We start from the raw sequence: 16789 nt of genomic DNA on the forward strand, positions 1-16789 counted from the left end.
CCTCATGACTGCATGGGAGTTTTGCAGTAAGCTTCAACTGCATCCCAGGAATAAAACTACCCAGCAAGCACAGATGGAACATTGGTGCATACCGCTTCAATTTTTTTAATATGTTCACTATAGAAAAAACCTTTATACAACATCTGTGTACCAAGCCAGCTGGAACAGAAAGGTCATTTATGGGCTCGTTACTGCTTATGGCTCATAAACCTGACCATGAACGGAATCTCAGAAAAGGAGTGTTTTGGTAACAACTTCTGTTTGCTTTGCTACAACGACGTTGGGTGAGTTTCAGCAGGAGAAACAAGGAATCAGCTTCCTTTCAGCTTTCCTTCCTTGAAATGCCAGAGGGCATTTTCAAATATGCTCAAGTATTCCTCTGTCCACTCCTTTTCATTCCTCTGTGATACTCAACCCCACTGCACCGTTTCTCTCCTATGTACCATATCCCTTCAGGTGACTTTCCCACTAAATCATAGTAATCTCTTGGACAAAACAAAAGGCATCTTCTCTGGCTCCACCCTCTGAAAGCTTGCTTCCCTCCACAGACTTGTGTCACATTCATTTCTCTATCTTCACTTGCGGCCACTCAATTTAAGTTACTAAGTTCTCCACTATTTTCTCACTTGTATTCCAGGCCTTGCTCTTACTGCTGCTTGTATAATGCTGATCCTATTCACCTAAGTTTCCTCATTGAAAATAAGAAAGACAACCACAGATCTCACTGACTTCTCACAGCTTCAGCTACCTTTCAATTCCCTAGTCATCCTCTAAGTAACCATACTGAAAAGAGGTTTCTAACCTCTCATTTCTCTGCTCCTCACTTTTCTCTAGCTCAGTACCCTGCATATAATATCAGGTGTCTGCAAGTTTGTGTTTTTTTTTTCTCTCATAAGTTAGCCCGAACCTTTTGTCACCACGAACAAGAACTGCATTGGGTTTCCTTCAGTACTTCTTCCTTAAGTCCCCCTGATACTAACTCAGTACCTCATTATACCTAATAATGTGTGTCATCAAGAAATGAAGATGATCCACATTGAAAGCTATCAGGTCTCTTAACATTCCACACTGTAGCTGCAAATGTTTCAGACTCACTATACAAACAGACCTAGGAAAAGATTCATGCTTTGTTCTAATATTATAGAATGATTAATGAATCAGGGGTACTAAGTAAACAATCCTACTCAAAAAATCAATTTTACATAAAATCCCATGCACTTCATTTAAGCCTGGTCTCCACACTTAAAATACATTAAAGATTCCAGTGATAAATATAGTCTTCAATGTAATTATATCATCTAGCGTTGAGGGGCAGGGTTTAGTGAGAACTATTGGTGATGGGCAAATGGTTGGACTGGAGGATCTTGTAGGTCTTTTCCAACCTTAGTGATTCTATGATTCTGTTTGGCATGGATAATTTTATTTTGATAAAAACAGTTAACAGTAGGAAGCATGATTACATGAGTTTATATCATCTCACGTACTATCCATTTCTGACAATGTAATAATAGGATGAGTATCCTCTTACTAAAAAGTGGGTATTACTGTTTTTGTGAGTGGGAAAGCCATATTACTGAGTCTATAGATTACATATAACTTCAGATAATTTTGTCAGCTATTTCAGTATAATAATATTATTAGCAGTGCAGATGACATGCTAGCTTGGATCTGAAAGCTATTTTTAGCCACAGAAGACTGAATGAAAGCCCTATTCATGTAAAGTTATACAACTTGCTCTATGGATTGTTTTAAAAATACTATCATATCATATGGTCTGTAAGAAATTGCTTACAGGATACATTTAAATCCTAATTAAGAAATAACAATATTGTATCAGTTCAATAACAAAGTCCCAAAGGAGTAGAAATCCTATTAGCGCTGTTGGCTATATGAAATATCAAGAAGTACTCAGAAAATTCCTGGGAACTAATCCTCTAGAAACAAGACTGATTTTATGAACAAAATCTGATGTTTTTTAATTGTAGATAAAATTACGAGTTTACCAGCAGTTTTGCAGAAAATGCACACAATGACATTATTGCACAACTAATCTGCAGGACCAGTCACAACACTGTCCCAATTTAGATGAAGTGAACTACATTCACACCATATTCCTATTAGGTTCAGAGCACTCTGTTCACCGTTCATCTACCTGAATAGACGTACAAGATGATTCTTCATGTCACACTACAGTTTCTACTACAGGTAGTGCACAGAAGAGCACAGAAATCTTACCTGATGGCTTAGGATTCAAACACAGGCTCATCTCCAGTGTTTACCCATAGCATAAGCAATGTTTTCCTGAGAATAGGCTTGATGTCAAGGAGTGGCTAACTTACATTTCACGAAGAGATAAAGAAAGAGACTGAATAATATGAGTTTACCAAAGGCAGCTTGGATCATTACTCACAGGGCACATCTCTTGCTGCATGTGTGCTCTGTTCTACTAAACTTCACAACCAGTTCAGCTGGCTCTCCTCCTATACATAGTGTAGGACTATGTTTCAGAGCAAAATGGCAGATGAGTGTGACTAATGAGGGGAAATAAATTTCAATGCTTTATGCTAAAACACAAAATCAATTCATGTGAAAAATGTGACATAACAGCACAGTAATCTCAGCCTATGGACTGGGGGGGGAGGGGAGGGAGAGTCAGTAAATACAATTACAGCTAGAAGGCCAGGGGAAATTTTTCTATGTAAACATCAACATACAGCTCTAATTTGAAAAGTGGTTGTAAAAAACAATTCTTGGAACTCATATCTTCTGTTTTAGAGAATCCTGGACTCTAGAGAAGTCTGCAAGTAAGATATGTCCTTATATCTGCCAATTCAGTCTAGAATATGTGCCTTAAACCAGGACTTTACTCCGCCCATCCAGCTGCACTAATGAAAGTCAGGACCAAATCAGGATACTATTGATCAGATGACTATTCAGCTAAATGAGTATTCAGCAGGAAAGCCCTATTTTATCCTCCCGCAATTAATTCATAAGCACAGTTATTTCTATGGTTCTATTTCCTTCTTAACTTGGTGACAGAAAATTTTATTATGTTGAACACTCCAATATACACTACAAAACCTATACTGCCATTTTAAACTTTTACATAACAGAAAAGTTTGCAAAAATATTCTGTCTGTGTGAAGTGACACTGAACAGGCAGAACAGAGAGGATGTTGCACTTAAATAAAGAGGTGGTATTAAGTCTTTATCAGCCCCAATCCCATTCCCCACGTCTATAACATTACAGCCATAATCACTATATAACAACACTTTCTCATCACAAAGTACCACTGAGACTGAAGTCAATGCATTTAATTAACTTTACTGGAAGATGAAGTCGACTTTCCATTATGTTCTATTGTATTCGTTCACTTTTCAACAATGACCCTCTAGGACAGGTCACAATTTCTGAAAAATAAAAGACATAAAATTGCATAGCTATTCTTTATAAAGCATTATTGTACTCAGTAGCCTTCGAAATTCTTCTCTACTATCTTATCTGAAAGTGGGAGGAATGTTTCGAGTCTCACACACCCATACACACACACACACGTGAAAAGAAGCAGCAAAAGAGAGACATACACAGAGAAGATAGCAAGGCGTGCCACCTTCTATTTATACTGTCAATGTTATGGAACACTAGCCATTACGGACATTAACAGAAGCAAGCCTGCGTTAATACAGAATCACGTGATTATTTAGATTGGACAAGACCCCTTATATCACCAAGTCCAACCATCAACCTAACACTTTAAGTCCACTGCCAACAAAGGTTCCTAAGTGCCACATACATGTCTCTTAAACACACCTCCAGGGCTGGTGACTGCACCACCTCCCTGGGCAGCCTGCTCTTATGCCCAACCAGTCTTTCCACGAAGAAATTCTGTGGATATTCAATCTAAACCTCCCCTGGAGCAACTTATGGCCATCGTGTCCTGCCCTATCACTTGTCACCTGAGAAACGAGATAACACCCATCTTGCTACAACCTCATTAGACAAAGGGCATTAATTTCACGAAGAGACAATATTACCTGGTAATGCTCTTCCTCCTCTCTTGTCTGCACTGACTCTGGGTTTTAATTGGTTTTTGTTTTGCTGTTAGATTTAGTTTTTGCTAATATCAGAATGGCCATATTCTCATCAACAAACAGAAAACTAAGGAAAAGAGATTATCAAAAATGCCCACTAAATCAAGACAAAGGTTACAAAATTGAAGAGGTGACTAAGGCTGAAGCAAGAAAAATTATAAAGAATTGACAGTGGTACCTGTAGGAGTTAAAAACTATGGAGCTTTTATACCATCTGTTAATTTCCCCTTTGCTTGCTGCATAAGGGAACCACATGAGGTACACCATAATAAACAGATTTTTTCCTCTTGGAGATCATAAGTCTCCAGAACCCGTGGCATATATGTTCACTTACACTCAAGCTGTTAATATATAAAAGTGAGAAGGGAACCAGTATTTTTATCAATGTGGAATAGCAGCTGAGACAGACAACACAACCTCCGCAGAGGGACGCATCCATATGTTGCACAATAATGAATGCCAAGACAGAAGACAGTATAGGGGCTTCTCCTTGATAATTCTATTCAAAGTCATTGCAACTACGAGTCAAAAATCTTTGTCCATGAAGATTCTTCAAAAACTGACATAGCATGGTATCTTAGGAAAAAAAAAGCATTTGAAAAGTCCACATACTACATTATTTCCCAGGCCTGCTTCCATTACCCTGTTATGACGAACACTATCTCCTGCCAGAACTGCATTCCAGGCCATATCATTCACATACCATATTTTTGATCTTTTCTGTTGCCTAGTAAAGGTTTTTGAATTTGCTGCCAATTCAAGCCCTGAAGCATAGATGGGAATAAAAAGCATTTTATCTCCAAGCATACTATCCCAGACCATAGTTTCTACTATTTTCAATCTGCACAGTCTCTCAAGCTGTATGACATGCCTGTTTCCCTATGAAGACTAATTTGCATACATGCAGAATCCTAATACCCCTTGTGCATATTCCTGTACATAGAGCTTGAAGCTGTGGAGTCCTCTGCTCTCAACCGCTTTTACTTCCTTCCAGCAACAGGTGGAAATTTGCCAGAAGGCTGTTTCATAGGTTTCTCAGACAAAATCTCAGCAATGCAAGTAATGGGTGACATACACAAACACTGCTGCTGACACTGGTCCACTGATATTCTAAAAACATGGAGGATTATTATTTTTTTTAAAGACATCACATAGTCTGTAACAAATGCATTATACCAATTTACATGGCATCATCAAGCTGTTTGCACTACGTATGCTTTAGGAACAGTCTCTTCCAAAGATCTTACACTGGAATCAGAATTACCTAACAGGCAAGAACTAGCACTGACTGAGATTCCAGGACCTGCCTGATTTACACAACAAGAAAGTCAGTGATTGCAACCAGGACAATGGCACTTTTCAGCTAGGCCTCTCCTTCCACAACTCCTTTAGGAGGGTGATCTCCTGCCACTCCTTAGAGTATCTGTGTTTTGATCATTTATCTCAATGGACTTCATCATCATCCCATTAGGAGAAGGCAGATGCTCTGATAGTGAAAGCACCATTTAGACCATGAAGTCAATGGGGATCAAAACGCTGACAAGAAAACTGGCCTCAGAAGCATGGAGAAGGATCTTTTTGTCATGGTTTTGAGCTCACTTCATGGGGTACATACATGATTCCAGGAAAGAAAAGAAACTACAATCTCTGCTCAGAAGAGGAAAAAGAACAGGAAAGACTGAGCAGGAATAGAAGGGGATTTCACATTACATGAAGATCCTCTCTAGGCACCTATGTGTAGTGCCTCCCAAACTATTTTTCCTTTCTCATCTTGCCTAGATAGAACTACTACAAAATGGTTGCCAACTCCCAATATTCAAGTAATAGCTACCAGGCAAATGCAAACGTGGTATTGAATAAGATTTTCCAGGAGCTAAGTACAAATGAGTATTTTCACCTGTAACTCAGAGGACAGACAACAGCACACAACTGCAGAATGGAACAACTCGGGACTGTAAGTGCTCGTAAGACATGACTGAAGTTCAAAGGGTGTACCAGCCCAAGGACATGAAAAACAGGCAAGGTAGGAAATGAAGGGATAGGAAGATTTTCCATAAAACAATTTTGGGGTTATTATGTCATAGAGAAGATAAACAGCAGAATTCTTCTGATTCCTACGTGTTAGCTAGAGCAGGATCCAGAAATACATGAATCAAATCTAGAAATGAGAAACAGCAATGTTCAGAAGATTAGAAATTACAAAAGCAAAGGGAGAAAAAAACCAAGATAAAATACACCTTTATTACTTCAGGGAACATTTCTTTTTATTCAAGGAACAGCTTTGGATACAAATAATTATATCTATATAAAGAGGTGCTGAAAAGAGAAAAATAATATACCCCACTGGAGACAGGAGAAAAAGTAGTTGGCATACAGATGATTTAGTTAAGTAGTAGAAGAAAAATCTATTGAACGGCATGGAATGACAAGCAGTGAAATGGATTATATACAGAGGCTGTGGAGTTTCCAGCGTTGAATGATTTTAAAGAAACATTGAACTGATTCTGTCAAGAATGATTTAGATATCATTGAATTTGTCTTGAAGAAGAAAGATGGACTAGATGATCTTTGAAAGTCCATTACAACTCTTTTAATATTTTTCCTTCAATGCCCACAGCAAAGATGGGACACAAAGTCCGTTCCCATAGGAATTAGTTTTCTCTCACATATTTTATCAGGGAGCAGCAGATGAAAACTGTAATTAGTAATATAAGGGTACCAGAGAGGGTACCAAAATTCATTGCTGTTACGCTGCAACTGCAAATTGGTGCATAATGTTCTAATGATAGACTGACACAGTATCTACAAGTGCATACATTCAGACACATTATAATGTCTGGAAACAGAGACTCGGGAGGCACAGATAGTAACACTAACAGATATTAGCTATTACTGATAGAAACATCTGACAGTAGTTCTTTCATTTCAAGTTCCTACCTGGCAGTCACAATCTCTAAAAGGCCAAAATCGTGAGCTCTGATGCAGCAAGTCTTTTCCAGATTATGTGGTCTCAGAGGTAAGGAAAGAAGATGCCAAGATACAAAACTAGGCTTCCAAAAACCATAGGTTTCAGTCCCACATCTGAAGAGGACTTCCTATCTCGCTTACAATGCATCAGTTCCCTCCTGTGGTTTTAGTTTATTTGTGGTATTATTTAGAAGTGGGGATAAAAATAATTAATCTATAATTTCACTGAAGAGCTCCCTGGGACAAGCAGTCTAGCCCATACTATTTAAGAGAGAAAGAAAAAGAACATATCCTCATTTGCTCCCAATAGAATTCACACACAAACTCCGGTCAGTCCTGAGAAGCACACACACACAGTTAAAGCCACAACCAGATAAATTCACTGAGAATTTAGGCAATGATATCACAGTGACCGAAAGTAGGCCATAAAGTAGACAAATGGGCTGTCAGTACTCCCTGAAGTCATTTGCCAGCCCTTGGCACCAAGATGAAACCATAATGTTTTGTAATTACAGATAAAAGATATTTTACAGAAGACATCTCCAAACCAGCCAAACATCCTGAGAAAAAAAAAAAAAAAGGCTAGGGAACGAGAATAACCATCAAGACAATTTTTTTATTAGCAGCTGTTCAGAACTCAGTTCTAGATTCATGAGTGAATCTCATGCAAAAAGGAAAACATGGAAAGAGGAGAATTTGAGAATAAATTAGCCAGACTGTACCAAAGATGAAACCACAAAACCCTGAAGCTTTGGCACACAGAAATTATACAAAAACAAGTGCCACAAACAAAAGATACATCTCAATCATAACTGAAAACCTTAAATGGTAAGCCTCGTACCTTTGACAGCACAGAAGATGGACTCATCTACACAGTCAAAGACTCCTCTGGTAAAGATTATAGGGTTTCAAGAGAAGAAATAAGGAAGCCTTATGCATGGTCACATATGTAATTTAAGAACAGCTTTAAAATGTATTAGAGGATCCATTCTCATGTCTCTGTATAAAGGTCAAAATTAAAAAAAAAAAGTGGCCTACATTTTTTTCCCTGTTCTCCTAAGCCAACATCGTAATGCATATGATCAATACTCTTAATTCTTAGTAATTACCACAGTAACAACATTGTCAACATGTTTGGAACAACTCGGTCGGATTTTGTTCGTTGTCCATATGCAGTCACACAGAACTCCATGAGCATTAATCCTGCATGTATTTACTTCCTTGGGCTGGTGTTGCAGCTACTGCTGATTTGTGGGTCACTGGCCCTTGGCTGCCACATAAGCATTTGTAAAAACCAGTGGGAGACTGACAAAACAGACTTCTTTCCTCTTCTGGGAAACTCCACCAATTGAAGCTATGGCTGTAACTCACTACAGAGAAAAGCACTATAAAATGAAGTTGAATTATTTCAGCAGTACAGATGTGCATGTAAAACGTATAGCCCAAAGTCATACAACACACTTGCATACTTTTTTGTTGATGAAGTAGAAAAACAGCTTAAAAATCTAACTGCAAGCATGTCATATTTGCAAGAGGAAAAAAAAAATGTTAATCCTTCTTCAGTCAGTTCACCATTAGGTAATGAGAAACACATTTAAGGAAATCGAATTAGCAGTAGTTGTGATTATTTTCATTTTATCCCTCAGAGCCTTTTCTACAAAGTTGAAACAAAATGTACTGAGTCCTTTCTAGGATATACTGTTTCCTCCCAGCATTTAGTTTTAATACCTTGGCTTAAATAATAGGAACTACAGACATGACTGAAAACATGCATCCGAAATAAAATAATCATTACTTACTATAGAATTTCACGTAAGCTTTGACCATTAATTTTGTTTTTTAAATTCTGCTGTCAATGATTCTTTGATGTTATTTTGCTTTACAGCTGCTGTTTGTATGAGAACCTTTGTATTTGGTTCTGTAAAACATTATCAGCTTCTTTTATTCTAATTTGTACAGGTGGGAATCCATCTCCCTTTACAGGCTGTATGAGAAACTCCTACATTAAAAAAAAAAATAAAAAAAATTAATGTAGTATTTCTTTTTATTTTGCATTATTTTATCATCCCTAGGCAACCATACTCCAGAGCGGACTGCACACAATTTTATATAAAATATTTAAAGCACCTCCACAAGTTACCCTGCTAACTTAGAGATAGACTCTTGTACTCGTTACACTACAGATTTGGTAACTTAACATTTATAAATGCAAATGTAAAACAATTATTCAGTTATTTCACAGGAAACTGATGATATTTGCTGAGTAATGCCAGCAATCATAATTTAGAGTTTGTATGCATAAGCTTGATTCTTGATGAGAAACAGACTAGTAGAACAAGCATAAAATGGATTAAAATTTTAAAAATTATTCTAAGTTGTAAACAAAATTAGCAAAATGCTTCACCACTGATACCAGCAGAATCAATTTAGAGGTATATATTGCAAGGAAAGGAAGCATCACGCACCAACCTAATTCTTATAGATACTTCCCCACTGACCACCACAAGGATTAGCTCACACCTAGTGACATTCACTCCGAGAGGTATTTAAGCACATGCCTTATATCTGACAGTGATCTCATAGTCAAGGGCAGAGGCTCTGTACTTAAAGCTAAACATATTCTTAAACATCTTACAGCACTAAGCTCTAGCTGAGAAAATACCTTTATGAATCATGTGGAGTTATTTAAATCAAAAGGATAGCTTCTGAACTTGCTGGATTACTTAATCCAGAACAACAAAACTGCTGTTTCCATGCTGAGCTCTTTCTGGTAGAATTGGTTTGTCCAACGCTCACTTCTGTAGCAATGTCCTTGTGGTGGAGTAACTGTTCTAACCTCAACGAAAAGAAGTCCTCTGTAGTCTACCATATTGTATGATGCTGTGTTAACTTTTTATTTATTTAAGCATTAAAGTAACACCTAGTAGCAAATCATAGTTTGCACATTCAGTTATTTTCATTTCTACACTCTTCAATTCCCTTCTCCAGTAGGCACTCTTTTTTTCAGCAAATGACAGTCGTAAGACAGTGGAAGACTTGTCAGCGTTACTAGATTATCTCACTTTGAATAAAAATGCCATTCAATGAACATTCTGGAAAGAAAAAAATGCAAGGAAAAGGGAGAACAGGAGTCCAGCTGCAAAAAAAAAAAAAAAAAAAAAGGGAGAGTACACCAAAGAGCTTTTGTTGAAGCTCTATTTTAACAGCTGCATTCCATAAGTCTTCTGAACAAAACTGGTCACAGGTAACAAGGAGTACCATGCACAGCAAGGTCTGAAAGGCCTGGGCAAATTGAGGTCCTGGGATCACTTAGGAGACCTTTATAATTTTCCTAATTTGTTGATATATGGTTCCTGTTTGTGTATAATGGTCAATCTTAATGAATTTTTCTTTTTACCAGCAGCTTCTTAATCTAAACAAGCCAATCCTCAAACTGGAAGTACACATACATGCTCTTCTTTATGGGGGGGAAAGTTGTTATTACAGCATTCACCAGAAGAAGAAACGGCACTATAACTGTAACTAAATACATCCAAAATGATCCAGCTCTTCATTCTCAGTAAAACCACCACATGGTACGGTGCATCCTGCTTAAAAAATAATTTTTTAAAACAAGTAAAGAAGTTGGAATTTCTTTTTTCATTTTTATGACTACAAAACAGAAAGAAAAGCTTCATTCTGATCTTGGTCAGAACTTCCTCAATTTACATTCATATAAAGGAAAGCTAAAATTTCACTTTGTTGTTGTCGCTGTTCATTGGCTGACTAATAACTTAATCAGCTCGTTCTGACAATCCCCTAAAAATGACTCATAGCCTTCTACCTTGTCTGTGAGCTTTTGTATGCAAGATTCCTCCTGATCTGACTATTTGCTCTGTTTTACAGAGAAAAGATTGACTTTAATAAAATGCTTTCACGTCCACTCATTATCCCTTGCTGAGCTCTTCCCAGTTTCCTCTCACTTATTTTATCTTTTTGTAAGTGACTTTATGCAGCTTTTCTGCACTCTACAGCTTTGTAAGCACTAGCAGAATATACATCATCGGATATAACACCATCTGCAGTTTTAATGGAAAGCTGCAATGAAGACAGATATTTCACAGACGTCTAGAAAGATGGATAGCAAGTCAGAAAGAATTTAGGGGAAAAAATAGACAGTATCAGTCTCCATAATATCACCTCTTGTCAAGAAATGGATTGTCTTAAACAAGTGTTAACAGCAACATTATTCATGGTTACACCACCATATATTCACTCACTGGATTTGAATGAGTAAGTATAAATGCAGAGACAAAAGACAAAGATAAAAGAAGCCGCTGAAGCTAGTAACTAGAACACCTGAACAAAAATAAAGTGAGATACACTCCTCTTTGTGCGTGTGAATGGAACAATTATTAAATCAAAAGTTCAATCTATAATGCCAGTGAAAGCGTACAATGCGGAAATATAGATAAGTTAAATAAATTCAAGGCAGAATGAAAATCCACAAGTTTTCCAATTATGTTCAACCAATGCACCTCAGCTTTGATGCACAGTTATTGCCAATGCGACCTTAAACCTCTTTTAAATAGTCTTGAAATTGCTTCAAACTGTATCAGAAGAACTGATGATTTTTTAGGAAGATAGATGACTGCAGACTCTTTACAAATCCATATTCCTTTGTGCCAAGAGAAATTTAAAACCTGGGTCACTTGTGCTAAAAGGAATCAAGAAGGCCTGTCACATGTTCAGTATGTTTATGGTTGGACTGGATGATCTTACAGGTCTTTTCCAGCCTTGGCGATTCTATGATTACTAACACAAAACTGTACTGAGGAACAACAGAATTTAATCTGTCATTGTCAGAGTGCTCACAGACCCACAGGATGTCAGGGATTGGAAAGGACCTCAGAAGATCACCTAGTGCAATCCCTCTGCAGAGGCAGGAACACCTGCATGAGGCCACACCAGAACGCATCCAGGCAGGTTTGGAATGTCTCCGGAGTGACAACTGCAATGTTGCTGTGACCTGGAGCAAACCCAAGTGACAGCAACATTCAGTACATAATTCTCTGGTTCCAAAAACAAAGCATTAAGATTACACCTAAACCTTTTCAAAAATTAGCTGCAGAAAATGCCAAAACAGATGATACACCTAAACTGTAGTCCTATGCCACAACAAGACTTGGAAAAAAAAAAAAGCACAGAAACAATGGCATAGAAATATTGATGAAATCTATATAGAAAGTCAAACAGCCTGGGATACACTGTCCCTGAAACAAATCCTACTAGTTCTTGTAGATCCCAGTCTGTAGTTTTTCCAGTCATGATCCACAAACATCTAAGGGGCTCTAGGCTGCCTCCACAGCCTCAGGGACAGTTAATTGAGAAAAGCAAGTCTTTCATTAATAGTTTTAGATCTGTTATGCACAGGTGCACTTCTCTTATTAGATCTAGCCTGCAATTTGAAAAGTGAAAATAACAAACCTGATAAGCGTATTTCAGTCAAACCAGAGTGGACAACTGTGTAGAGGACATAGTCACTAAAATTACAGAATTACAGAGGCTAATGAGAGCTATCACACATCACTGTTTTAATGTAATATGTAAAAGCTAAAGCATTTTTTATTTCAAAACTGACGTGATCCTTTCCCTCTCACAGAGAAGGCTCTAAAATGGATCTCCCCCAATGGCAGGAAGCTGAAATTTCCTCCACCTATGATGCTGTTGCATTACCTTTTTATTCAGTCATCCCTTGGACAGGATGCTTTTTGAGAATAGATATGAGCTTAAATTTCAAAGCAAGGTAGCCAGAGCAAGAGAAACAAGCTTGAGGCTAAAGATACCACAGTAACATTGGTTACCTTCCTTAATTTCACCCCCAAGGGTAGAATCAAGTGGCTCTTAGAAGAATTTATTTCCCAACGAGGCACTGACATAAGCAAAAGAAGAAACAACAATATCCCAATCAATACAATGTAAGTTAATTAGCACTAAAGAGCTTCAGGATGTCAGACTTGAAACTATTTAGATAAATTTTATCCCTTTTCATTACCTCCCTCCCCCCACAAAAAAAAACACCACTTATCTACACTTATCTTTAATGCACTTGTTTCCAAGGATCCAAGGATCTCAAATGGGTTTGAGAGTTTGGCAGTCATTCTATAGCTGTCAGCCAAGTCATCAGGCATAGAATGTTACTTTAATAATGGATAAATGACAACAGATTTAAAGTCAGCATGTATGTAACCTAGGGACAAAGAAGCATTAATTAAATCAGTAAAGGCAGGCAGAAGCCCAAGAGGAAAACGTGAAAAAGAATTTAGGAAGCACTGATAAGGCTTGATTTTCTCTCTCCACAGCATGTGCCTTCAAGCAATTCAGCCCCTAAGATGCAAGCAAGCTGAGAAACAAGCTATCAGAACACTTGTCAATCATTGGACAAGTTGTATCATGGTCAAAAGGTACTTCTAAGGCCTGCAGGAACATAATGGAATGAATACATGATGCAGGATTATCAGTGACTAAGCAACTGCAATTTTGATCACTGCAGCAAAGAGGCTTAAACAGAAGGGGAGAGTGATAATGGATAGATTAAGGATTATAATTCTTACTCTTTTCATTTCAAAGCCTTTTCTTGTTTCAATTGCATTTGCTAATTTTTATGTTATTGGAGACAGCATTATGGGAGAAGGAAGAAAAACTGTTAATTGAAGTTAGGTCAGGTGGTATTCTTATTTTCAAATTTAGGCCTTTGAAAGTTACATAGGCAGACAGGGATATGCGCTTATCACTGGAGACGTCTGGCCCTCTGAGGAAGAAGTGATAGAGAATGAGAAAGTAATAAACTAGATTAACAAGAATCTGATTTGTTGAATGAATGCAACATTCTCGAAAGGATCAACATTGAATGTACAACACAAAAATCACTCCATTCTTTGGGGCTGATATGGAACAAAGAGATAAGGGCATGGAGTATTCTAGTAGTCAAATATTTGTCTTTAGAAGAGAAAATCCTTCAGACTTTTCATATTCAGAACCTGACTGATGATTACAATTTTTTGAAAACTCTTGCATTACATTCCCTACCCCTTCCATTCTTAATTTAATCTGAATTCTTAGTGAATCTGAGGGTAATCTAGAATCTGGAGAGTGTTTGTTACCTTGGTTTTTGAAGATGTGGAGTAAAGTAAAATGCACAGATTGGCAATGCATTAGCAGAACTGCAGCAACTGACTAAACTCCTTGGTAAACTGCAGGTATTTCCTGTCCAGTCCTAACAGTCAGCTGAGCACAGGAGGGGCAGCAGCACTGCAGTTTCCTGGTCCGTCACACCTGGAAGGTCAGCACCAGTACTGCATCTCACTTTTAAGTCCAGAAGGTTTACAAAGGGGAGTAAGTTGCTTTAGAACATGCTCACACAGTTATTTTTCCTACACATCTCCTGTGATCAGGCCACCAAGGCCTGAAGGAAAGAACTACTTCAGAATGACCTATTTGTCCACCTCAAAATACCAGAAATCATTTCCCACAACAAACCCTACTTGGGTGCAGTTTAAATGACAGATATTTTTTATTCCTTTCTCTACATCTTAACGTGAGCCAGAAGAGGTTTTTTTTTTTCCATATAACTCTCAGACTGAAGAAGTTCTATGTCAGTTATTTAAGTTATTCATTTCTTGCATTTTGTGCTACCTCTCCCACCAAACAACCCAAAGTAAAATTAGCATAAAAAGGTATTTGAAAAAGATATTTCCAATTCCTCATATTACACAGAAAACCTAGCTGACTCAAGAAATTCACGTAGTTCAGCTTTGATGCAGAGTTTAAGAGGAAAGTTTTCTCATCAGTACAATTCTTTTATTTAAATAATTTGCCTAGAGGAAAGCAGATCAAAACAATTCCAAGTGCTAATTACGTTCTGCATATGAAGTTGCTCCACCTTCATAAACACAAATAATGAAGAGTTTATTTTATTAAACAACTTCTCCAACAGGAAATTAGAAATGTACATCCCTGTTGAAAATAACAGCAGAGCTCACTTTTAATTCACTGAAAATAATTTGAGTCTATGTAGAATGAAGAAAAGACATCAGAAAGATTCACAGAACATCCCAAGTTGGAAGGGACCCATATGGATCACTGTGCCCAACTCCTGGTTCCACACAGGATCACCCCAAAATCAGATCATGTGTGTTGGAGAGTTTTCCAGATGCTTCTTGAACTCTGTCAACTCAGTACCGTGACCACTTCCCTGGGAAGTCTGTTCCATGTCCACCACCCTCTCAGTGAAGAACCTCTTCCTGACACCCAATCTGGCTTACCCCCACCCTGCAGCACAGCTCCACACCACTCCCTCAGGCCCTGCTGTTGTCACCAGAAAGCAGAGATCAGTGCTGCCCCTCTCCTCACTGTGAGGAACTGTAGGCCATGAGGCCCCCCCTCAGCCTCCTGTGCTCTGGGCAGAACAAACCCAGGGATATCTGACGCTCCTCATACACCTTCCCCTCCAGACCCTCTGCCACCTCTCCAGCCCTCCTGTGGACACTCTCTAACAGTCCTTGTACTGCAGCACCTAAAATGCATGCAGTACCTGTTCTGGCAGTCCCCTCATGGACATGTTAATCAGTGTCTCAAAAGATAGTGATATAATGCCAGGAAATGCTGCTACAGCAACAGTGATCAGAAGTTGTATGCATTCCTAGCATATATCTTATCACAACAGGGATTATAAGTGTTTTCGCTTTGCTACAGGAAGTTATTAGGACAACTAGCACTCCTGCTGAAGTTAACGTGACTATACATGCACTTCAAATGGTGTTTGCCTAAGTATCCAGATGCATTAGGTTTTAATCTCTTATAAAGCTGCATTTCTAAAGCAATCCATTTTAAAAAATGCTAGAACATAACCAACACAAAGCCCCTCTGGGAGACCCCATTAGCTGAAACAATCACAAAGTTGACTTGGTCTCTGTTTCTAATGAGACTTTCTAACTAAACAGATAATAAAATGATACAAGCCCTGACATTTCCAGATAAAAAATAATTAGTCTCAAGACAGAAAGCACTTTTCTCCTGAGAGCTGACTATCCAATGGCTCACAACGGGTTACTCGTACTTCATGGCATGTACAGGTGCAGTGGGCAAGCAGATAACAGGTCAGAGCTTCCACAGAAGCTCTTGCATTTTGTTTCTTTAAGAAGCGCGTACTGAATACGTGTCCATGCATGTTCAATTCTGGATTCATAACTCATTAAAGTGATTAATCTTTGAGGGGTTTTCAGATGGTTGGAAGACAGAAGGTTTGTCTACATGCAGCTAATAAATATCACCCTTCATTAACTTTGTACATTTCCCCCAGGGCACAGACCTATACAAAAACAGTGCTAGCTAAGGAGCTAGCTCAAGACACTCCTGCAAGATCAGCAGAAATTGAACACTAGGAGGGGGAACTCTCCCATACTCAATTCCCTTCTGCAAGGGAATATATTCCTGTAGTTGGTATGATACCAACAGTTCCTATGACATTAATTTAATGTTTTTTATTACCCCACAGCCAAGCAGCAATAATTAATTCTGAAGGAAGCAGTGTCTAAGGATCTGTAAACCACCACTGAGATTTCACTAATCTGACACACACATACATGCATGTATTCAAAATATGGCAATCCGCAATGTATACACCAAATATACATTAAATACATTAAATACAATAAATTAAAGCATACCTAAATTTACCCCAATTTTGAAA

General features: G+C 38.1%; 1 long non-coding RNA gene across 1 annotated transcript in view; it reads right to left on the reverse strand.

Annotated features, from left to right (window-relative positions):
• The window catches only part of LOC107054592, a 336025-nt gene that overhangs the window by 148835 nt on the left and 170401 nt on the right, over nucleotides 1-16789 (reverse strand). The window lies entirely within an intron of this gene.

This window comes from Gallus gallus, chromosome 14 (genome assembly GCF_016699485.2).
Source record: "Gallus gallus isolate bGalGal1 chromosome 14, bGalGal1.mat.broiler.GRCg7b, whole genome shotgun sequence".
Lineage (NCBI taxonomy): Eukaryota > Metazoa > Chordata > Aves > Galliformes > Phasianidae > Gallus > Gallus gallus.